The sequence below is a fragment of the Macaca nemestrina genome, chromosome 18 (genome assembly GCF_043159975.1).
Source record: "Macaca nemestrina isolate mMacNem1 chromosome 18, mMacNem.hap1, whole genome shotgun sequence".
Classification (NCBI taxonomy): domain Eukaryota; kingdom Metazoa; phylum Chordata; class Mammalia; order Primates; family Cercopithecidae; genus Macaca; species Macaca nemestrina.
The window spans coordinates 15,938,053-15,963,603 of record NC_092142.1 but is presented as its reverse complement, the minus strand read 5'-3'; the positions used below and the strand labels follow the sequence as shown (position 1 = coordinate 15,963,603).

The 25,551-nt window shown below is 47.6% G+C and overlaps 1 protein-coding gene across 2 annotated transcripts in view; it reads right to left on the bottom strand.

Moving 5' to 3' along the window:
* LOC105467719 (ATP binding cassette subfamily C member 1 (ABCC1 blood group)) overlaps positions 1-25,551 on the bottom strand; it is a 195,150-nt gene that overhangs the window by 155,895 nt on the left and 13,704 nt on the right. Inside the window, exon 1 of one of the 2 annotated variants that reach the window (XM_071084180.1) lies at positions 14,885-15,014. The exons of the other annotated variant lie outside the window; for it this stretch is intronic. The gene's annotated coding sequence lies outside the window, so the exon portion shown is untranslated. Of the gene's footprint in view, positions 1-14,884; positions 15,015-25,551 lie in introns of those variants that run through there. 2 annotated transcript variants of the gene reach the window in all.

Here is a 25,551-nt window from a genome sequence, read left to right as displayed (position 1 = left end):
CCAGGAAGGCAGGGGCATGGCCGTCCTTGCTCCATCCAGGCAGGTACCACAAATCCTCACGTTCAAGACGGAGAACTGAACACAGTTACATGCGAAACTAAGTCACCTTTTTTTTTTTTTTGAGACAGAGTCTTGCTCTGTCTCCTTGGCTGGAGTGCAATGGTGTAATTATAGCTCATTACAGCTTTGAACTACCAGGCTCAAGTGATCCTCCTGCCTCAGCCTCTCAAGTAGCTGGGACTAGAGGTGCACACCACCAACCCTGGTTAATTTTTGTATTTTTTTTTTCAGAGATGGGGTCTTGCTATGTTGCCCAGTCTGCTCCCACCTCGGGCTCCCAAAGTGCTGGGATCACAAGGATGAGCCACTGTGGCCAGCCCTAAGGATCCTGTCTTAACAGGGCTTCAATGCTGTTAAGCACTGAAAAGAAAGCAGAGGTCAGGCTGCCCATCACACTACCCAAATGTCAGCAGCAAGCATCTTGTTCCAACCTGCTTTCACCCCAACTCTCCCAAGCACCACGAGGCCTCTCATGGGAGGCCCATCCTATGAAGCTGACACTCGTCCTCGTTTCCTCCATCTAGCCCTGGCTATCTTTGCAAGGTTGCTCCCCAGCCACTTCCTCTCCTCTTATCAGACTCTCATGCTTCACCAGATAAATCCCTTAGTCATGTTCCAGGGTCTTGTGAGGGGTCAGGCATGTGCTGGGCATAGGGACATGTCTGGGGACATTGCAGTAACAGGACAGACAGCATTCATCCATTTACGGAGCACGGTTCCTAGGGCTGAGGGCCCAGCAGCGAACGGTGGGGACCAAAGGCCGGCCCTCCTGGAGCTGACAGCCTAAAGAGAAGAGACAGATGGTTTAGAAGGGAGAGGATATGAAGACATGTGTGATGAAAAGGACTCAGAGAAGAGGGCAGGCCTTGCTGAGGACGGGTATTTAAACAGAGGATTGAGCCAGGCACAGTGGCTCACGCCTATAATCCCAGCACTTTGGGAGGCCAAGACAAGTGGATCACTTGAGGCCAGGAGTTCAAGGCCAGCCTGGCCAACATAGGGAAACCCTGTCTCTACTAAAAATACAAAAAATTAGCTGGGTGGGGTAGTGCACGCCTGTAATCTCAGCTACTCAGGAGGCTGAGGCACAAGAATCCCTTGAACCCGGGTGGTGGAGGCTGCAGTGAGCCGAGATCATACCACTGCACTCCAGCCTGGGCAACAGAGCAAGACTCCGTCTCAATTAAAAATAAACAAACAAATACAGGATAGAAGGAAACAAGGGAGCAAACCAAATGGCCATCTGGACAAAGGGCACACCAAGCAGAGAAAACAGCCAGTGCAAAGGTCCTGAGGTCAGACCAGGCCTGGCATTTCTGAGAAACCACAGAGAGGCCAACAGGTCTCAAGAGTAACAAGCAGTGAAGACAGGGAGGAAGGCAGAAGGCAGGGAGGAGACAGTGCGGGACACACAGGCCATCGGAGGGATTTTGACTTTCACTCGGAGTGACCTGAAAAGCATGGAGTTGATGTGCCGTGATCTATGTTTTAACACCATGGTTCTCAAGTGGGGGCAAGTTCGTCCCTCAGGGGACATGTGACAACATTTGGAAACACCCTGGGTTATCACAACTTGGGAAAAGGGTAGTGCTGTTGGCACTTTGTGGACAGAGGCCAGGGATACTGCTTAAAGGCCACAATGCACAGGACAGCCCCCAGGACGGGAAATATTTGGCCCCAAATGTCAACAGTGTCAAAGCTAAGCAGCCACGTTTGAACAGAATCCCTCCCTGACCAAGTTTCTAGTCCACATCCCTAATGCACCCCTCGTCAAGGCAGATGGGGCTTCAGCTCCTCACCCTGTAATACTAGGCCAGCAACTAAACCTCAGTTTCCACATCTGTAAAATGGGAATACTGACATTATGCAAATAAGCACTTCATTAAACATAAGCCAGAGCACATAGTAGGTGCTCAATAAATTCTACTATTAAAACTTCCAGATCCACTTCTTGCTATATCCCTCCACATTCTCTTTTTCCGAGACAGGGTCTCATTCCGTTGCCCAGACTAGACTGCAGTGCCATGATCTCGGCTCACTGCAACCTCCACCTTCTGGGCCGGTCTTGGACTCCTGACCCCGGGTGATCCTCCTGCCTCAGCCTCCTGAGTAGCTGGGACTACAGACACACACTATCATACCCAGCTAATTTTTCTATTTTTAGGAGAGATGGGGTTTCACCATGTTGTCCAGGCTGGTCTCAAACTCCTGAGTTCAAGTGATTCACCTGCCTTGGCTTCAGGATTACAGGTTAGCCACTGCACCTGGCCTCCTTCCACATTCTCTAGCCTAACCAAATGATTCACTGTGTCATTCAACAAAGATGTATTGAGCCCCCACTATGTGCCTGGAACTAAGCTGCACAGGTGCTGTACACAGAACAGCCTCTAAAGATGCCTACATCCCCATCTCCAGAACTCAAAGGACTCGGCAGGTATAATTAAGGACTTTAGAATGGGGAGAATGTCCCAGATCAGCGGTCCCCACACTTTTTGGCACCAGGGATGGATTTAGTGGAAGACAATTTTGCCAGGGATGGAGGCAGGTGGCTTTCAGGATGAAACTGTTCCACCTCAGATCATCAGGCATTAGATTCTCATAAGGAGCACACAGCCTAAGTCCCCCGCATGCACAGTTCACAATAGGGTTCGAGTTCCTATGAGAATCCAATGCGGCCACTGATCTGACAGGAGGTGGAACTCAGGTGGGAACGCTGGCTCGCCCGCCACTCAGTTCCTGCTGCATGGCTCAGTTCCTAACAGGCCACGGACCGCTCGCTACTGGTTCATGACCCAGGAGTTGGGGACCCCTGTCCTAGATGATCTAGGTAGGCCCAATGTGAGAGGGGCGAGAGGACGGTGGGAATATCTGAGTCAGAAAAGTAGATTTGAGGCCGGGCGTGGTGGCTCACGCCTATAATCCCAGTACTTTGGGAGGCTGAGGCGGGTAGATTACCCGGGGTCAGGAGTTCAAGACCAGCCTGTCCAACACGGTAAAACCCCGTCTCTACTAAAAATACAAAAATTAGCCGGGCGTGGTGGTGTGCACCTATAATCCCAGCTACCCGGGAAGCTGAGGCAGGAGAATCACTTGAACCTGGGAGGCAGAGACTGCAGTGAGCTGAGATCACACCATTGCATTCCAGCCTCAGGGACAGAGTGAGATTCTGAGTCAGAAAAAAAAAAGTAAAGGAGATTTGACAATACAAGCAGGGGTGGAGGGACACGAAGCCACGAGTTGAGGAATGCAGGTGGCCTCTAGATGCTGGACAGGGCCAGGCCATGGATTGTCCCTGGGAGCTTCCGGAAGGAACACGAACCATGCATTTTGGACTTCTGACCCCCGAGAACTAGAATGATATGTGTTGTTTTCAGTCACCAAGTTTACGGCAATACCAGCAATAAGAAACCAATAGAGACTGGGCACAGTGGCTCACACCTGTAATCCCAGCACTTTGCGAGCCCAAAGCAGGAGGATCATCTGAGGTCAGGAGGATCACCTGAGGTCAGGAGTTCAAGACCAGCCTGACCAACATGAAGAAACCCCGTCTCTAGTAAAAATATAAAAATTACTTGGGCATGGTGGCACACACCCGTAGTCCCAGCTACTTGGGAGGCTGGGGCAGGAGAATCACTTGAACCCAGGAGGCGGAGGTTGCAGTGAGCTGAGATGGTGCCACTGCACTCCAGCCTGGGCAATAAAAGCAAAACTGAGTCTCAAAAGAAAAAATAAACAAGAAAAAGAAACCAATAGAGCAGGCAATAAAAATAGAGCTGGTGGGGAAACAAGGGTAACGAGGCATGAACACGTGTCACCTTGCTGAGTGATGCTTGTTCACGCCTCAATACCCTTGCCATGCTCCTGCCTTGACATTAGACTGAGCCCAACAGCACCTCCAGTGAAGCCCCAGGTTCTGCCCTCCCAGGGCATTTCTAACGCCTTTCTGAAATACCCGCTACAACCACAGTGGAGCTGCTTAGGAAAATGCTTTAGAATGGCAGTAGCTGGCGATGATGGAATACAGGAATTTATTTTTTAAATAGGCAATATATGACTCTTTTTGTTTTTAAGACAGGGTCTCACACTGTCACCCAGGCTGGAGTGCAATGGTGTGATCATGGCTCACTGCAGCCTCTACCTACCAGGCTCAAGCAATCCTCCCACCTCAACCTTCTGGGCAGCTGGGACCACAGGTGTATGCCACCATGCCCGGCCAATTTTTGTAGAACAGGGGTTTCTCCACGTTGCCCAGGCTGGTCTCGAACTCCTGAGCTCAGGCAATCCTCCCACCTTCGCCTGCCAAAGTGCTGGGATTACAGGTGTGACCCACACCGCACCTGACCATGACTCAATTTTTAAAAAATATATGTGTGTGTATGTATGCAGGTGTGTGCATATGTTTATATAATACATATGCAGGCCGTGCATGGTGGCTCATGTCTTTAATCCCAGCATTTTGGGAGGCCAAGGCAGGCAGATCACGAGGGCAGGGCTTCAAGACCAGCCCGGCCAACATGGTGAAACCCCATCTCTACTAAAGATACAAAAAATTAGCCAGGCGTGGTGGCGCGTCCCTAAGAGCCCAGCTACTCGGGAGGCTGAGGCAGGAGAATTGCTTGAACCCGGGAAGCGGAGGACGCAGTGAGCCAAGATTGTGCCACTGCACTCCAGCCTGGTGACAGGGCGAGACTCCATCTCAAAAAAAAAAAAAAAAAAAGTAAATACACATATATCAAGGTAAACAGTAAAAAGTTACTCTGGGCCGGGCGCGGTGGCTCAAGCCTGTAATCCCAGCACTTTGGGAGGCCAAGACGGGCGGATCACGAGGTCAGGAAATCGAGACCATCCTGGCTAACACAGTGAAATCCCGTCTCTACTAAAAAATACAAAAAACTAGCCGGGCGAGGTGGCGGGGGCCTGTAGTCCCGGCTACTCGGGAGGCTGAGGCAGGAGAATGGCGTAAACCCGGGAGGCGGAGCTTGCAGTGAGCTGAGATCCGGCCACTGCACTCCAGCCTGGGCGACACAGCGAGACTCCGACTCCGTCTCAAAAAAAAAAAAAAAAAAAAAAAAGTTACTCTGCCCAAATGTAACCACCTCTTTTAGTTTCTCATGTATCCTTCTGGAATTCCTTAGGAATACAAGCAAATATAACCATGTAATTCTTACTTGTCTGCTTTTTTACAGAGGTATCATAGCAAATACACCAAGTGGATCTTCACGTTTTCACTTAAAAACTGGACCTTGGAGGCTGCCGCACATCTGTGCACAAAGGGCTTCCTCATCTTACTTCCTTCTGCAGGCATCCCACCCCACCACAGACTGGGTGGAACCCACTGTATTCCCCCAGCTCCTACCGCCTGCCACTTGGGAGGCTGCCCATCTTTTGCTAAACAATGACACAATGAGTTCCCTTAGAAACTGCTCCTTAAGCTAAAGAAAACATGAAAAGCCTGACCCGCACAACAATCGGGCTTTGCTTAATGGCTCATAAGCCTTGAGGAGGCAGAAACAAGGGAAAAGGCTCAAGTTACTTTTGATGACCTCAAGACACACAGTGAGAAACAGTAGTAACAAATGCAGACCCAGGCAGACCTAAGGGAATTTAGTCTTTAAAATATCACTAAAGGCCAGGCGCGGTGGCTTGTACCTGTAATCCCAGCACTTTGGGAGGCTGAGGCGGGCGGATCACTTGAGGTCAGAAGTTACGAGACCAGCCTGGCCAACATGATGAAACCCGACTCCACTAAAAATACCAAAATTAGCCAAGCATGGTAGTGGGTACCTGTAGTCCCAGCTACCCGGGAAGCGGAGGCAGGAGGATTGCTTGAACCTGGGAAGTCAACGCTCAGTGAGCCATGATCATGCCACTGCTCTCCAGCCAGAGCAAGACTCTGTCTCAAAACCAAAAAATAAAAATAAAAAGTGTAGTGTACCATTAGAAGACATGTGATTTGCTCAGTTCATTCCACACCTGAGAGATACTTATTTGCATGACCTGGGTGAAAACCCCAGCTTCCAAACAGGTTTCATGACTCCCTTCCCAACTGCAGCCAGGGGACAGCTCCAAAATACAGCCCCAATCCCATCTCACTGTGCTGAAAACTATTCCGAGCCAGAGCTCTCAGGATGGATCACAATCTCCACAACTGCAGCCTGTGGGTCCAGCCCCAGCTCACTGTTCCAGGGACCCCTTCATGACTCAGGGCCTTTGCAGAGTGGGTTCCCTCTACCTGGAGTCTTTCTCCCCATCACTGCCCTGACACACAATGTAGGGGCATCCTTCAGCTCTCAGTTGAAACATTCCTTCTGGAGGGAGGCCCACCTATCTCCCCACCCCTTTCTCAAACACGCCAGATCCCCCATTTAACAACTTCATGGTACTCTGTACTGTGCCTGCTAAGTACTCATCAGATTTTTTCATTAAATATTTCTCAGATGTTATTTTATGTTGTATATGTTACTTTACACATTATATGACATTTGCCACGAACATACTATATAATATCCAATAGACCATGTACAGTTATGACTAGATGAACCATGTGAATTGCCATTTGTAAAGGTCATGAGTTGGCGAACCACAGCCTGTGGGCCAAATTTAGCCTGCTGTTTGCTTTTGTACAGCACACAGGCTAAGAATGGATTTCTTTCCTTTTTTTTTTTTTTTGGTCAGCATCTCACTCTGTTGCCCAGGCTGGAGTGCACTGGTGTGATCATAGCTGACTGTAGCCTCAACCTCCTGGACTTAAGCGATTCTCCCATCTCAGCCTCATGAGTAGCTGGGATACAGGCATGAGCTACCAAGCCTGGCTTTTTTTTTTTTTTTTGTAGAGACAGTGATATGGCTTGGCTGTGTCCCCACCCAAATCTCATCTTGAACTGTAGTTCCCATAATCCTCACATGTCGTGGGAGAAACCCAGTGGGAGGTAATTGAACCATGGGGGTGGTTACCTCCATGCTGTTCTTGTGACAGTGAGTTCTCATGAGATCTGATTTTGCTCAACACTTCTCAGCAAAAGAAGTGCTTTTGCTCAGCACTTCTTCCTGCCACCATGTGAAGAAGGACATGTTTGCTTTCCTTTCCACTGTGAGTGTAAGTTTCCTGAGGTCTCCCCAGCCCTGTGGAATTGTAAGTCAATTAAACCTCTTTCCTTTATAAACTACCTAGTGTTGGGCAGTTCTTTATAGCAGCACTGAGAACAGACTAATACAAACAGAGTCTCACTTTGTTGCTGAGGCTGATCTCAAACTCCTGGGCTCAAGCAATCCTCCCACCTTGGCCTCTCAAAGTGCTGAGATTACAGGCATAAGCCACCATGCCTGGCCAATTTTTATATACATATTATAAGGAAGACTATTTGCCCCTGGGCCTGCAAGACCTAACGTATGTATTACCCAATCCTTCACAGAAAAAGCATGCCAACCCCTGCTCAAAGTCAAAAATTGTTGAAGGCTAGCATCTTTCTATGTCTCCATCAGATGTTTATTTTATATGTTATTTTTTCGATGTCTCGCTCTCCCTAGACTGTTTCTTTAGGGCAGTGAATGCACTGGTGCTGTCCCTCAAAATATCACTCCCCACTCACTGTGCAGAATTCCTGGGGTGTGGCAAGCACTCAGGAAGTACCTATAGAATCTATGAATGGACATCAGAACGAGTCTCAGCAAAATGTCAATTCAGTGTAGCTAGCATTTGTGATCACAAGGCCAGGCACACACCACACCAGGTCTTAAATAAAAATAGGCCGGGCGCGGTGGCTCAAGCCTGTAATCCCAGCACTTTGGGAGGCCGAGACGGGCGGATCACGAGGTCAGGAGATCGAGACCATCCTGGCGAACACGGTGAAACCCCGTCTTTACTAAAAAATACAAAAAACTAGCCGGGCGAGGTGGCGGACGCCTGTAGTCCCAGCTACTCGGGAGGCTGAGGCAGAAGAATGGCGTAAACCCGGGAGGCGGAGCTTGCAGTGAGCTGAGATCCGGCCACTGCACTCCAGCCTGGGCCACAGAGCGAGACTCCATTTCAAAAATAAATAAATAAATAAATAAATAAAAATAAAAATAAATAAGTAGGGTCATAAAAATATCTAATGTTGACTATAGTCACTTTGAATATTGAATACAGTCACTCTGGAAGGCCAAGAGGCCAAGATGGGAGGAAGACCAAGAAGGCTTGAGGCCAGGAGTTCAAGACCAGCCAGGGCAACATAGTGAGACCCCATCTCTAAAAAATAAAATCTAAGAAGGACCGAGGTACTAAGATTTGCCTACCTGGAGACTGGAGGCATGCACAATTCTGAATATACTAAACTGAGTGGCACACTTTATAGGTGCATCATATGGTATGTGAGTTACATCTTAACAAAGCTGTTTATTAAAAAAAAAAAGAGAGAGAGAATAAGCCCCAGGGTCATTTTGGCTATATGCAAATCTTTGCCTTGCACATGCTGCCTTTAACACTCTCCTCAAAAGAATTAATAAATACACTTAGGCCTCACTTTATCATCTCAGGAAGAGTGTACCTCATCTAGACTACTTTGCATTTGTGGAAAAAAAATTTTTTTTTTTTTTTTTTTTTGACATGGAGTCTCACTCTGTCTCCAGGCTGGAATGCAGTGGCGCAATCTCAACTCACTGCAACGTCCGCCTCCCGGGTTCAAGTGATTCTTCTGCCTCAGCCTCCCAAGTAGCTGGGACTACAAGCGAGCACCACCACGCCCAGCCAATTTTTGTATTTTTAGTAGAGATGGGGTTTCACCATGTTGTCCAGGATGGTCTCAATCTCTCGACCTCATGATCCGCCTGCCTCGGCCTCCCAAAGTGCTGGGACTACAGGTGTGAGCCAACACGCCTGGCCAAAAAAAACCTTAAATGTATGTCTTTTCCTGTTGCTATTAATATGTTGCTTGTTGCCTTAATAAATCCAAGGTTTCTCACCCTCAACACTACTGATGTTTTAGGCTGGATAAGTCTGTCCTGTGTATCATAGGATGTTTATAGCATTCCTGACCCCAACCCAATAGACAGCAACTGCACCCCCACCCCAAACTGTGACAACAAAAATGTCTCTAGACATCACTGAACGTCCTCCGAGAGACAGATCACTCCCCATTGAGATCCACTGCCTTAACATTCTTTTCTGTGTGGTCCCACTCCTGCCACCAGTATTTAGTGACTCTGAAGACCCAACCACCAGCCTACCCATTCATTTAAAAAATTTACTGAGTTTTGCTTGCATCAGGATTTGAACCAGAAACAACCACATTTAAATCCTGCCCTCAAAAAGCTTAGACTCTTGAATATAACGTAGGTACATAAATGGACATTATGAAAGATTTTAAAAGCACAAAGTACCATCAAAGAGATACACATAAGAGGCAAAAGATACCAGAAAAGAGTTTCACAAAGCAAAAAGGAAAACTCAGTTTCCCCATTCATACAGCAAGGACAATACCTGTTTTTTGTTGTTGTTGTTGTTGTTGTGTGTTTGTTTTTGAGATGGGGTTTCACTCTGTCACCCAGACTGGAAAGCAGTGGTGTGCAATCATAGCTCACTGCAGCCTCAATCTCCTGAGCTCAGGAGAGCCTCCCATCTCACCCTCCAAAGTTAGAACCACAGGTGCATGCCACCAAATCCAGCTAAATTTTTTTTTTAAGAGATGTGGTCTGGCCATGTTCCCCAGGCTGGTCTCGAGCTCCTGGCCTCAAGCAATCTTCCCCCCTTGGCCTCCCAAAGTGCTGGGATTACAGGCATGAGCACCATGTGCAACCAATACCTGCTTTTCATCAGAGACATTGTGAAGATGAAAATTTATATATTAAATATTTCATTTTCACCCATTTAAAATGGGCAGTATTTTTTCCATTTTGCTGAGGAAGAGACTAAGGCACAGAGAAGTAAAGCAACTTGCCCAAAGTTGTACAGGCCGTAAAAAGAAGAAAATTTCAACACAGACAGGCTAGCTCGCTGTTGCATGTACTGCCTCCTTAATATGGATAAAATCATTCATGTGACAACAGATGGGTGCCCCGTGACCACCCTACTCCTGGAAGTCGTTATTTCCACTCGAGAGGTCAAAGCAGGCTTCTTGAAGTGACTAAAATCTACGAAGGGTTGGCTGGGCACAGTGGCTCACACCTGTAATCCCAGCACTTTCGAAGGCCAAGATGGGAGGATCACTTGAGACCAGGAGTTCAGGACCAGCCTAGGCAACACAGACCTCCCTCTCAAATGGCCAAGGTGCTAAGATTTGCCAACATGGAGACAGGAGGGAACCTCACTCCAAGAGGGACATACACAGAAGACAGTCACAAGCTTAGGGGGTACAAGCTGGCCACGGTGGCTCATGCCTATAATCCCGGTATTTTGGGAGACCGAGGAAGGAGGATCACTTGGGTCCAGGAGTTCCAGAACAGACTGGGCAACATAGTGAGACCCCATCTCTCTTAAAAATAAAAATAAATCATAAAAAATGGGACAAAGAGCCAGAAGAGGACCAGAGGGCCAATACAGCTGGGAAGACAGGCCAGAGCCAGGATGAGTTAAGTGAAGGAAAATGAAACTTCACTTAGGATTCAAACCAGGAAAATGCTGCATCACCCAGATGTTGCAAAAGCTCCCAGAAGTTGTGAAACTCAGAGAGAAATTTTCTGGCTTAATCTTTTCTTGAATATAGCTAAGAACAAGAAACTGGAAAAACCACTGTCATCTTCAAACACTCCCTCGGAGACACCCCAGTCTCCACTACTCCCTCTCCCCCAACCCCAGAGCCTCCCATCTCAAGGAGTGTCCTGGCTCACCCATCTCCCTGTGCTATGCCAAACTGAAACCCTCACTCCCCATCCTGGCCAGCCGGCATCACAACACAGATGGCCCAGGGGCAGGCAGGGTCGAAGGGACTGACCATGACATGGTAGTCAAGGGCATGGGCTCTGGGGCAGCAGATCTGGGCTCAAGTCCTGGTCCTACTATTTCCAGGCTGTGTGGTCTGGGGGAAGTCACCCAACCTCTCTGGCTTCCAGTTCCTGTGTGCCAAATTAAAAGAATAACACCCGGCCGGGCGCGGTGGCTCAAGCCTGTAATCCCAGCACTTTGGGAGGCCGAGACGGGCGGATCACGAGGTCAGGAGATCGAGACCATCCTGGCTAACACCGTGAAACCCCGTCTCTACTAAAAATACAAAAAACTAGCCGGGCGAGGTGGCGGGCGCCTGTAGTCCCAGCTACTCCGGAGGCTGAGGCAGGAGAATGGCGTAAACCCGGGAGGCGGAGCTTGCAGTGAGCTGAGATCCGGCCACTGCACTCCAGCCCGGGCTACAGAGCAAGACTCCGTCTCAAAAAAAAAAAAAAAAAAAAAAAAAAAAAATAACACCCATCTCTCATGGCTATTGCACACAATGTTGGGAAGACAGAGGACTCGTTAGGGGTTGAGTTTGCTGCAGTTACTTCTCCCACAGTATTATCACTACTAAGACCATTGTCATCATCACTGTTAGAGTAAACAGCTCATAAAGCCACATGCCAAAATGCTGAAGCCCCCCTAGTAGACGGACTAATCCTCCAGCCTCCAAGATGAGCCAAAGTCATCTGGCACAGCCTGTTGGAAAAGACTCCTCTCTGGCACCCCCCAGGGTATTTATGGGGCAAGATGGAGCATGGGGTACTGGCCAGGCCCTGGAGCCAGACAGCCTGGGTTTCAGTCCAGTCCTGTCATTTACTAGCTGGGTGAATTCACCTCTCTCTGCCTCCTTTCCCCACCCATAAGGTGGAAACAATCACAGTCCCTGCTTCACAGGGAGCTTGTCATGATTAAATTATTATTAGCACTTAAAAGGCATTAACAACAGTCCCCGGCACTTCGGAAGTGCCAAGGAAACATTAATGATCCACCTTTTCTCTGTTGAGTTTTTTCTTTTTTTTTTTGGAGACAGAGTTTTGCTCTTGTTGCCCAGGCTGGAGTGCAGTAGTGCAATCTCGGCTCACTGCAATGTCTGCCTCCCGGGTTCAAGCAATTCTCCTGCCTCAGCCTCCCAAGTAGCTGGGATCACAGGCATGTGCCATCACTATGCCCGATTGATTTTATATTTTAGTAGAGACGGGATTTCACCATGTTGGCCAGGCTGGTCTCGAACTCCTGATCTCAGGTGATCCGCCCACCTCGGCCTCCCAAAGTGCTGGGATAACAGGCGTGAGCCACCACGCCTGGCCTCTGTTGAGTTCTAAATGTGTCTTTCTCTACTACCTGTCATTTCCCCCAAAGCAAGACCATGTCCATTTAATTCTCCTGATGCATATAGGACACGCTTATTAAATACTCATTCAACAAATAAAAGGTGGCCAGGTGCAGTGGCTCACCCCTATAATCCCAGTACCTTGGGAGGCTGAGGTGGGTGGATCACCTGAGGTTGGGAGTTCCAGACCAGTTTGACCAACATGGGAGAAACCCCCGTCTGTAATAAAAATACAAAATTAGCCGGGCGTGGTGGCACATGCCTGTAATCCCAGCTACTTGGGAGGCTGAGGAAGGAAAACCACTTGAACCCAGGAGGCAGAGGTTGCTATGAGCCAAGATCCTGCCCTTGCACTCCAGCCTGGGCAACAAGCAAAACTCCGTCTCAAAAAAAAGAAAAAAAAACACACACACACACACAACACAAATAAAAGGTGATGAATCTGAAAAGCAACCCAGAATTTAGGCAGAGAAAAGCCTAACCATGCATACCCCACTTTCACCCAGCAATCCAACTTTACAGACAGGAGTCCAAAGGAAATAACTCCAGCAAGAAAAGGAACAACGTGTACAAGCTGGGCCATTTCACAAGAGCAAAAAACCAGGAGAACTCCCAAGCACTTAAGAGCCAAGCAAACTGGGGCAGGTGATCCGATTAAAAAATGACCCAGCTGTCACAATACAAACTGCATGATCTCCTGCACCCCAGGAGAGGCCACCCCTAAAGGTGGTAGGTAGCATTGGCCATGGGGCTTACATTCTGGGGCAAGGATTTTTAAACCATGAGTAAAAGCAGAACAAGAAATACAGCAGGCAACATCTCTGACTGCCTAAGAGCTGTGCTTAAGGGTGAGGGGAGGCTGGACATGGTGGCTCATACCTGTCATCCCAGCACTTTGGGAAGCCAAGGCGGGGGGATCACTTGAGGTCAGGAGTTAGAGACCAACCTGGCCAACATGGTGAAACCCTGTCTCTATTAAAAATGCAAAAATTAGCTGGGCATGGTGGCAAACAACTTGTAATCCCAGTGACCTGGAGGCTGAGATGGGAGGATCACTTGAACCCGGGAGACAGAGGCTGCAGTGAATCGAGATCATGCCACTGCACTCCAGCCTGGGCGACAGAGTGAGACTCTGTATCAAACACAGAAAGACAGACAGACAGACAGAAAGAAACTAGAAGCTATTATTATACTGCATTGATTCTAAGACTCTGTTTCTTCCTATTTTGCTATCTTTGATACTTGTCTGCGTCTCTCAATTAGCACATCCTATAAACGCTGCTGGCTACTTTTTATATCCTAACATCTCTGAAATCAGGATGCAAGTCACAAATGCTGGCCTCTAGGATTCCATGAAATGCAGTATGTCCACATCAACAGCCTGGTCTCTCTAACTGAATGATTAAGGGATGGTGAGAGGCTTTTTTCTAAGTTTCCAGAATTAAGAAGGAAAAATAAAAAATTCCCTTACTTCTTAGCCACACCAACTCAAGGAAACAGGCAGTCATCACACCCCCCCACTCCCCACTCCCACTCTGTAATAGCTCAATTAACTTTAATGGGGGGTTAATTGAGCATCATGGTCAAGCTACCAGACCAGGCCAGCTCAGGCAAACCTGCCAGCAGCCTGATCGCTGATAATGTCCACCTACCAGCTGCCTTCTTGTCTCCACAAGGCCCATGCCTAGGCCATGTTTGTTTTTGCCAAACCAAGGCAGACAGGAGAAAATAAAAAAAAAAATCTCCCACTTGCCAAAGCACAGCCCTTTCCAAAGCACATGGTCACCAAGAGGCCCTGATTTCTGCCAGGTCCCAGGAATACTCTCTGCAAGGCACAGTGCTCTTTTAGAAGCACTCACATAGGATTTGCCTGGCAAGAGGGCTATCATTTCAACCACTTCAGCTTTAGGGTCAATGAGCCGCGTCCTCACCAGTCTCTGTAAGGGACATATCTTGGTATCTCGAATTTGCATGCACATTCTTTTTTTTTTTTTTTTTTGGGGGGGGGGACAGGGTCTCACTCTGTTGCCCAAGCTGGAATACAGTGGTGCAATCGTGGCTCACTGCAGCCTCAACCTCCCAGGCCCAAGTGATCATCCCACCTCTACCTCCTCAGTAGCTGTGACAACAGGCATGCACCATCAAACCTAGCTAATTTTTTTTAAAAATTTTTGTAGAGATGGGGTCTTGCTACGTTGCCCAAGCTGGTTTCAAACTCCTGGGCTCAAGCCATTCTCCAGCCTTGACCTCCCAAAGTGCTAGAATTACAAGCATGAGTCAACATGCCCAGCCCACATGACACGAACATTTTAAACTGCATCACAGGATTGCTGGAGATCTGATAGTAACTGTGAGAACGGACCTTGAAAACCACCAAGCAGGCCACAGTGTTGCTGATAGTCACCCAGGAGAAAACACAATCACAATGGACATATTGCAGTATTACCATAACATGGCTTGTATATAACTCCTGGCAGCAGGTGGACTGCGTCCATGCCAGGGTTTCTCAACTGCAGTACTACTGACATTTGGGTCCAGAGGATTTTTCACTGTGGGAGCCCATCCTGTATTATAGGATGTTTAGCACATACCTGGCCTCTGCCACTAGACTCTAGGCAGGCACTCCCTGCCCCATCACGACAGCCAACAATGTTTCCAGACACTGCCAAATGTCCCCTGGAGACAAAATCATCCAGAGTTAAGAACCACTGATATAGGCGATTTAAAGAATATATTTTCTTCTTAGTGCTATATTTGCATTAATAGCTATTAAGTAAGCACATAAAATGACCAACCTGTGACTTCAAATACATTCTAAAGTGATATGAAACTTCCTTTTGCGATAACTTTGTTAAGGCTTAAAAAGTGAATTGATTGAAAGAAAAACATTAGCTGAGTGTGGTGGCTCATGCCTGTCATCTCAGCACTTTGGGAGGCTGAGGTGGGCAGATGGCTTGAGCTCACGAGTTCAAAAGCAGCCTGGGCAACAGGGTGAGACCCCATCTCTACAAATAATACAAAAATTAGCCAGGTGTGGTGGTGCATGCAGTAGTCCTAGCTACTCTGGAGGCTAAGGTGGGAGGATGGCTTCAGCCTACGAAGTAGAGATTACAGTGAGCTGAGATCATGCCACCACACTCTAGCCTGGGCAACAGAGCCAGCCAGATCTCGTCTCAAAAAAAAAAAAAAAGTTAAGTAAATAAGTACATGTTGGACAATAGTGCCTGGCTTACTCAAAAGTTTCTCTGTTACTGTTTCCTCCTAGAGAAGCATAAAACAAAATTATAGTTTTTCCCACCTCCCTTGCAGCTAGAAATGGTCCTGTAATCCAGTTCCAGCCAAGGAGACATGAGCAGAAGTCTGCAGTGTGGACAGAGAAGCCTCTGGGGAAGGCTTTGACTTTCCTGAATAGAAAGGAACCCATGAGGCTGGTGCAACCTTTCCCTCTTCCTACCTTGAACCCAGATATATTGGTTAGGGCTGTAGCAGCCGTTTAGGGGCCTTGAGGAAAAGACAATGAAAACAGCAGAGATGTCAGTCCTAAGGGCTCTGCATCACTAATCCAATGCCAGCAACTCCAAGAGGTACTGGAATTCCTGACATGTAAAAAATAAACAAATAAATACCTTTCTGCTTAGGCTGCTGAAGTTGGGCTGTTTCTTGAAGCCAAATGCAGTCCTAACAGATACAAGGTAAGAGATAGATGTCAAAATCCTGAAGACTAGACTCAAACGACTGAGGTGCAAAACAGCTGGGGAAAGGGCAGGCTTTGAGTCAAACTGCTGGATTTGAATACCGTGTCCACCCCTTGCTAGCGATACGATCCTGGGCATGTTTAACTGTATCACAGTTTCCCCATCTAAAATAAAAAGTCATTATAGCACCCACCCAGCGTGACTGTTTGCCTGAAACAAGGTATGCGCAGAGAGGGCTGGGCATACCACACAACACAGAGCAACCTCAATGCACGTTATTTTATTTATAAAATAAACTCTTGGAGGTTCCCTCTCTCAGCTTTGGAGCTCCCCCTCCTCTGTCTCTGTGCAGGGGACCTTCTTCCTTCTCCCTTCCTTCTTGCCTATTAAACTCTCCACTCCTTAAAACCACTCCATGTGTGTCTGTGTCATTTTATCTAAACCAGCATGAGGACCAAGAACCCTGGTATTCCTTCACTCATCAGAGCTGTATCATTTTGGTGTGTTGGCCAGGAAAGGAAATTCTTTCTTCAGACTGAAGCAATCAAACTCCAAATGGTGTTGTAAACTGAACCACACATGGACACACCATTCTTCTGAGGACCCTCAGATCCACCCCAGGAGGAGCCATAGCTGCTGTTCCCCATTCGACACCCCTTGTCACCAGGAAGTAGCCAGAAGAAGTCGTCGCCCAAAACCCCCTAACAGCAGTTAGTGTGGCATCTCCACAGGGGGTAATGTTGTAGGAGTCAAGAAATTATTTTGGGCAAATACAGAGGAAAAAGGGGTCCTTGGGAAATTTTTAGTTTTTAAAGCATCTCCGGAAAAGTCTCTTGTAAAGCCCCGGCTCTTAGAGACAGGCCAGCAACCTTTGATATGCAAATACAAGCCATTAGAAACTGGTCCACCCAAACATGGCGATTCCCACAGCCTTCTTGCCCTTTCCCCACATGTTCCTGGCAACATGGCCGCCGCCACGCATCCCCAAGTGTGCAGAACATCATGGTACCCTGCATTTGCATATTAAAAGGCTAGGGTGGGAGGGCCAGCTTTTGCATGCACTACATGAAAGACATGCCTAGTCAAACCAATCCCCTGAGCCCTATGCAAATCAGACACCGCCTCTTCCAGCCTCTATATATACCTAGCTGCTATCTATGGCAGCTGGGGTTCCCTCTCTCAGCTTTGGAGCCCCCCTCCCTCTGTCTCTCTACAGGGGAGCTTCTTCCTTCTCCCTTCTTTCTTGCCCCTTCTTGCCTATTAAACTCTCCACTCCTTTAAATAAACAAACAAACTCTTACCAACGTCACATAAGTAAGTTGGGGATACAGCAAAGACTGGAAGTGATTTAGTCATTGGTTCTTTCCAACACTTGAGAAGGAAGTTGTCTTCAGGGATTGAGTTGAAGGGCAGGTATAATGGCTCATACCTGTAATCCAAACACTTTGGGAGGCCGAGGCAGGAGGATGGCTTGAGCCCAGGGGTTTGAAACTAACCTGGACAACACACAGAGACCTCATCTGTACAAATTAAAATATATATATAATTTTAAAGAAATAATTGTGTTGTAAATATCCCTGTCTTAGAACTAATGCCTAAGCAAGGAGGAGGGAAAGGAAACCACCAAGGCTTCCCGCAGGATCCAAGTCCTACAGGCCCAATTCTCAGCCTCATTGTGTTCCTTTTCTCCCCACTACCCTTTGAGTTCCAGCCACAGTGGCCTTCCTCATTAGGCCGGTGCTTCTGCACATGCATTTCCCACTACCTAGAACATTCTCACCTTCTGCTTTTGCCTATGTGGCAGAAACTGCTAGCTGCACTCCAGTATCAACTCTCCCTCATCCCTGAGTAACAACATCTTCAGCTGGGTACATACTGCTTAGAAAGGAAACTACATTTCCCAGCCTCCTTTGCAGGCTAGAGATACCACATGACTAGGTACAAGCCAATGGGATGTGACAAGAGACACGGGCAACCTCCAGGTTGTGCCCTTACTCTGCTTTCCTACTGGCTGCCACATGGACATGGAGATACACCATCTTGATCCATGCAGATGAGGGCAGCAGAGCAACAAGATGGGAGGGGCCTGGGACCCTGATTATTTTGGGGACAGGGCTGCCACACCAGCTGGGATTTTTACATGAGAGAGAAATGAGCTTGTATCTTAAGCCACTTGGGGTCTTCGCCACACATAGCCAAACTTGTATCATCAAACGGGTTTCCCCACTTAAGAAATCTCCTTTTTTCTCTCCAACCAGATGAAACCCTGCTATTGCACTCACCAGGCACCATGCAGCTCCCCTTCATAGCACTTCCTGATGACTGTTCATTTATTTGGCCATTTCCCCAACAAGACTGGGGCTCAAGGAAGGCAGGGAACCATGCTCTGTACACAGCTGGATTCTCAGTATGGAGCCCAGGTAAGGGCTATGCCAGACCCTCAGAGACTGTCACCTGAATGGGACCAGCCAGGCCATGGGACCAATTCATGGGTACTGACCCTCGGAGATTCTACCTCCTGCAAAGAGCTCCTAAGAGGGTCTAAGACACCCACTCACCGAAGTCTTGCCTCGAATTTCACCAGGACCCACCTGTACACAGAGGTTAAAAAAAAGACCATGGGCTGGGAGCAGTGGCTCACGCCTGTAATCCCAGCACTTTGGGAACCCAAGGTGGGTGGATCACCTGAGGTCAGGAGTTCAAGACCAGCCTGGCCAACATGGCAAAACCCGTCTCTACTAAAAAGACAAAAATTAGCCAGGCGTGGTGGCACATGCCTGTAATCCCAGCTACTTGGGAGGCTGAGGCAGAATTACCTGAACCCAGGTGAAGGAGGTTGCAGTGAGCCAAGATCATACCACTGCACTCCAGCCTGGGCAACAAAAGAGAAACTCTCTCTCAAAAAAAAAAAAAAGAAAAGACTATGACCAGCTGCCTAAATAGGAAACAATTATCAGCAAATACTCAGATCCATGTTACATTTCATCTGCAATTACGTATCAATTAACAAAAATGCGTCATAATCAAGATGCACCAGTCCATGCAAACAAAAAAATAAAGACTATATGTCTTGTTTTTTCTGAGACAGAGTCTTGCTCTGTTGCCCAGGCTGGAGCGCAGTGGCATCATCTCGGCTCACTGGAACCTCCTGCTCCCAGGTTCAAGCAATCCTCATGCCTCCCTTCCCAGTAGCTGGGATTACAGGCAAGCACCATCACAGTTAATTTTTGTATTTTTAGTAGATACGGAGTTTCACCATGTTGGACAGCCTGGCCTTGAACTGCTGACCTCAAGTGATCTGCCCACCTCAGCCTCTCAAAGTACTGAGATTACAGGTGTGAGCCACCACACCTGGCTGACTGTTTTCAATGCAAAAAGAAAAAAAAAGAAAAAAAATTAGCTGGGCATTGTGGTGAATACCTGTAGTCCCAGCTACTCCAGAGGCTAAGGTGGCAGGATTGCTTGAGCCTGAGAGGTCATGGCTGCAGTGGGCCATGATCATGCCCTGGCACTCCAGCCTGAGCAACAGAGGAAATCCTGTCTCAAATATATACGTTTTTGTAGAATCCCATTCTTGTTTTTAAAAAAATACCATATATTTATGGCTGGGCACGGTGGCTCAGATCTGTAATCCTAGCACTTTGGGAGGCTGAGGCAGGTGGATCACTTGAGGTCATGAGTTTGACACCAGCCTGGCCAAAATGGTAAAACCTCATCTCTACTAAAAATACAAAAATTAGTTGGACATAGTGGTGCATGCCTGTAGTCCTAGCTATTCGGCAGGTGGAGGCTGCAGTGAGCAGAGATCATGCCACTGCACACCAGCCTGGATAACAGAGCGAGACTCTGTCTCAAAAAAAAATTACTATAGCCGGGCGCGGTGGCTCATGCCTGTAATCCCAGCACTTTGGGAGGCTGAGGCGGGTGGATCATGAGGTCAGGAGATCGAGACCATCCTGGCTAACACGGTGAAACCCCGTCTCTACTGAAAACGCAAAAAAAAATTGGCCAGGTGTGGTGGCGGGCGCCTGTAGTCCCAACTACTCGGGAAGGTGAGGCAGGAGAATGGCGTGAACCCGGGAGGCGGAGCTTGCAGTGAGCCGAGATCGCGCCACTGCACTCCAGCCTGGGCGACAGAGCGAGACTCCGTCTCAAAAAAAAAAAAAAAAAAAAGAAAAGAAAAAAAAAAATCTCTAGAAGGGATTTTCATGTTTCACTCATTTCTGCACTGTTTTCATTCTATAGTGTACCCCTTATAACATCAGACACAGAGGAGAAAGAGTAGGATTAAATAAATCCCTTTAAGTAATTCAATCTCTACCATGTTTATAGTAACAGAAAACCTGGAACTTCCGAAATATGTGTACGTCAGCGGTTCTCAGAGTTGTGATAGTCTGGCTTCCCACATATGCTATGATTTAGGAAGCAGTTAAACACGTGTTTTTGTGTTTTGGAGACAGTGTCATGCTGGTGCCGAGGCTGGAGTGCAGTGGTACAATCACAGCTCACTGCAGCCCAACCTCCCGGGATCAAGCAATCCTCCCACCTCCGCCTCCTGAGTAGCTGGGACTACAGGCATGTGCCATCATGCCCAGCTAATAATTATTATTATTATTATTTTGTAGGGATGGAGTCTTTCTGTTGCCCAGGCTGGACTCAAACTCCTGGGCTCAAATGATCCCCCCACCTCAGCATCACAAAGTGCTGGGATCAGACGACAGCAACAGTACCCAGTCCAAGTTTTCTTAATCCTAAACTACAAATAAAACTGCAGAATGAATCTCCCCACACATCAGTCCAATTTCAGAGCTGAAACCTGATATCCACCCTGTCCAAGAGACTCACCCAGACCCAGGTACCCTACAGACAGATGCTCTATAACAACAGGGTGAATTAACCTGAATCGTCTACACTGATTTTCAAACCTAGGCTCCCAAACTTGGCCTCTTCACCCGGCATACACCTCCCTGGCTTCCTTTGGAGCTACACCATCTCTTCACTCCAGCCTCCTCCACCCCATCCCCACGGCCCTTTGGAGAATGTAAAGGGTGTGACCCAGAGGTGAGGCTTTTCTCCAAACACTCCCCTACCAAGTATGCAGAGAACTGGACATAGGCCAGCTTTGTCCCAAGTACCAAGCATCAAATGGCTCACTCCACAGATCTCTAGGGGATGGGGAATGAACGTTAAAGATGAAAGAGCTCTATTAAACCACTGCAGGCCAGGCGCAGTGGTGCCCACCTGTAATCCCAGCACTTTGGAAGGCTGAGGCAGGAGAATTGCTTGAGGACAGAAGTTTAAGGCTGCAGTGAGCTATGTTCATGCCACTGCACTCCAGCCTGGGTGACAGGGCAAGACCTCATCTCTAAAAAAAATTAAAAATTAGCTGGGCATGTTGACCAAGCATCTATAATCCAAGATACTCAGGAGGCTGAGGCAGGAAGATCGCTTGAGGCCAGGAGTTCAAGGCTGCAGTGAGCCATGATCATACCACTGTACTCCAGCCTGAGCAACAGAATGAGACTCTGTCTCTTAAAAAAAAAAAAAAAAAAAAAAAAAGAGAGAGAGAGAGAGAAAAGCAACTACAGTTGCAGCCCTCAGAGAGATCCTGATCTAACATGCAATCCTAGGTTAGTAAATTAGTGAAGCCTTATCAAAGGGCTCGAAGATAAGCCAACCTAATTATAACTACTGGGTTACCCGTCCCAATGCCAGAGAGCTCCAACTTTCTTCCTGACCATAGGTCTCCAGCCTTACCAGGCCAGGCTGATGGAGGAAGCAGAGAAGAGCCTGACTTTTCTTTTTTTTTTTTTTGAGATGAAGTTTCTCTCTATCACCCAGGCTGGAGTGCAGTGGCGCAATCTCAGTTCACTGCAACCTCCGCCTCCTGGGTTCAAGCAATTCTCCTTCCTCAGCCTCCCAAATAGCTGGGATTACAGGCACCTGTCACTACGCCCAGCTAATTTTTGTATTTTTAGTAGAGACCGGGTTTCACCATGTTGCTCATGCTGGTGTCCAACTCCTGACCTCGTGATCTGCCCACCTCGGCCTTCCAAAGTGCTGGGATTACAGCCAAGAGCCACCGCGCCTGGCTGTGCCTGACATTAACATGCACCACTGTCCACTCTGAATAATAACCACAGCAGAGAGTAACCTTAGACCCTGCTAGAATGGTGAGCTGGGCCAGCCCACTTTTAGAAAATAAGACAATGGCTAGAGTGAAGCCATTTCACATGTTATTCATTCCACTCCTGAGATCATTATCTAAGGAAATAAGTCAATACGCACTCTACCCGTGTGGTATTCGGGACAGTGTTTTCTTTAAAAGAAAAATAAAAAAGACCAGGCGTGGTGGCTCTCGCCTGCGATCCCAGCACTTTGGGAGGCCAAGGAGGCGGACAGATCACCTGAGGTCAGGAGTTGGAGACCAGCCTGGCCAACAGGGTGAAACCCCATCTCTACTGAAAATACAAAAATTAACCAGGCATCACAGTACACATGTGTAATCCCAGCTACTCCAGTGGCTGAGGCAGGAGAATCACCTGAACCCAGGAGCAGAGGTGACAGGGAGGCAAGACTGTGCAATACACTCCAGCCTGGGTGATAGTATGAGATGCTATCTCAAAAAAATAAAAAAGGGAGCAAGTGGCTGGGTGTGGTGGCTCATCCCTGTAATCCCAGCACTTTGGGAGGCCGAGGTGGGCAGATCATGAGGTCAGGAGATTGAGACCATCCTGGCTAACACAGTGAAACCCTGTCTTTACTAAAAACACAAAAAAATTAGCTGGGCATGGTGGCGGGCACCTGTAGTCCCAGCTACTTGGGAGGCTGAGGCAGGAGAATGGCGTGAACCCGGGAGGTAGAGCCTGCAGTGAGCCGAGGTCGCACCACTGCACTCCAGCCTGGGTGACAGAGCGAGACTCCGTCTCAAAAATAATAAGAAAAGGGAGCAAGAAAACACAGCAACCCAAATGTCAAACCAGAGATAATAATTATGTAAGTATAGCCCACCAACACAGGGAACTATTGATTGGACATTATAGGTTTAATTAAAAAGGTTATGTGGGTACATGGGAAAATTCTTATTAGAGTAAATAAAAACACAGGAGACAAAATAGTATGCAAGCTACAAATGTAACCTTGCAAAACTACATACTACCAAGAACAAGACTCAAATGTTAACATGCCAATAGGAAAACAATGGCCCATAACAAAATATTTATAAAATACACATGTTGGACAAAGAGGAAAGGTCCCACAATAACAAGAGCCCCAACAAACTAATAAGAAAAGGACAAACTAGTCCAGGCATACCCAAAAAGGACACAGAAAGACACACTGAAAATACACAAATTGCTGGAAAATATGTTGCAGGATGCATAGCTTCTAACTGTAATTGAAATGCAGATGAAAATAGTTTTTAGCTATCAAATTAACACACTTTGATCCCAGCACTTTGGGAGGCCAAGGCCGGAGGATCGATTCAGGCCAGGGGTTCAAAACCAGCCTTGGTAACATAGGGAGATCCTGTCTCTACAAAAAATAAATTTAAAAAAAAAAAAAAAAAAAAAAAAAACTAGCAGAGTAATGATTACAACATAATCCATTTTGATCTAAATAAGTTATTTAAATTTATAAATATTTATATGATTTCAAAGAGAGAATACAAGAATACATTGGTTATTGGTTAGCCTGACAGATTACTGATATGTATCCCCACCTAAATCCCATCTTGAATTGTAATCCCAATTGGAATGCCCACATATTAAGGGAAGGGACATCATGGGAGGTGATCAGATCACGGGGACGGCTCCCCCATGCTGTTCTCCTGACCCTTGCTATGCTTTAGCAAAGAGACTGGCAGCATTTTGACCCTGCCCTAGAGATCTGTGGAACTTTGAACTTGAAAGAGATGATTTAGGGCATCCAGTGGAAGAAATTACTAAGCAGCAAAGCATTCAAGAGGAAGCAGAGCATAAAAGTGTGGAAACTGGCCGGGCGCAGTGGCTCACGCCTGTAACCCCAGCACTTTCGGAGTCTGAGGCGGGCAGATCACTTGAGGTCAGGAAGTCGAGACCAGTCTAGCCAACATGGTCAAATCCCGTCTCTACAAAAATACAATAATTAGCCAGGCATGATGGAGGGTGCCTGTAATCCCAGCTACTCTGGAGGCTGAGGCAGGAGAATTGCTTGAACCCAGGAGGCAGAGGTTGCAATCAGCCGAGATCAAGCCATTGCACTCCAGCCTGGACAACACAGCGAGACTCCATCTCAAAAAAAAAAAAAAAGTGGAAATTTGCAGTCTGACAATGTGAAAAGAAAAACCCATTTTCTGAAGAGAAATTAAAGCTGCAGAAATTTGCAAAAGTAACAAGGAGCCCAATTCCAAAACAATGGGGAAGATGTCTCCAGGGCTTATCAGAAATCTTCACAGCAGCCCCTCCCATCACACGCCTAGGAGGGAAAAATGGTTTCCTGGGCTGGGCCCAGGCCCCCCCTACCATGTGTGCAGCCTTAGGACTTGGCGCCCAGCCACTCCAGCCATGGCTAAGGGGCCAAGGTGTAGCTCAGGTTGTGCCTTCAGAGGGTGCAAGCCCCAAGCCTTGGCAGCTTTCATGTGGTATTGAGCCTGTGGGTGCAGAGAAGTTAAGATCTGAGGTTTAGAAACCTCCGCCTAGATTTCAGAGGATGGATGCAAACACCTGGATGTCCAGCCAGAAGTTTGCTGCAGGGGTGGAACCCTTATGGAGAACTTCTGCTAATGCAGTAAAGAAGGGATATGTGGGGTCAGAGCCCCCACACAGAGTCCCCACTGGGGTACTGCCTAGTGGAGCTGTGAGAAGAGGGTACCATCCAGAACCCAGCATGGCAGATCCACCTACAGCTACACCGTGTGCCCGGAAAGGATGCAGACACTCAATGCCAACCTGTGAAAGCAGCCAGGCAGGGGGCTATACCCTGCAAAGCCACAGGGGCAGAGCTGGCCAAGGCCGTGGAAGCCCACCTCTTGCATCAGTGTGACCTGGATGTGAGACATGGAGTCAAAGGAGATAATCACGGAACTTTAAAGTTTTATGACTGCCCTGTCGGATTCCAGACTTGCATGGGGCCTGGAGCCCCTTTGTTTTGGGCAATTTCTCCCATTCAAATGGGTGTATTTACCCAATGCCTGCACCCCCACTGTATCTGGGAACTAACAAACTTCTTTTGATTTTACAGGCTTATAGGTGGAAGAGACTAGATGTTGTCTCAGATGAGATTCTGGACGTAGACTTTTGGGTTAATGCTGTAATGAGTTAAGACTTTGGGGAACTGTTGGGAAGGCGTAATTGTGTTTTGAAATATGAGAAAGATGAGATTTGGGAGGGGTCAGGGGCAGAATGATATGGTATGGCTCTGTGTCCCCACACAAATCTCATCTTGAATTGTAATCTCAATTGTAATCCCCACATGTTGGGGGAGGGACCTCATGGGAGGTGATTAGATCATGTAGGCAGTTCCCCCATGCTGTTCTCCTTGTAGGGAGTCCTCAAAAGATCTGATGGTTTTATACCGGGCCTTTC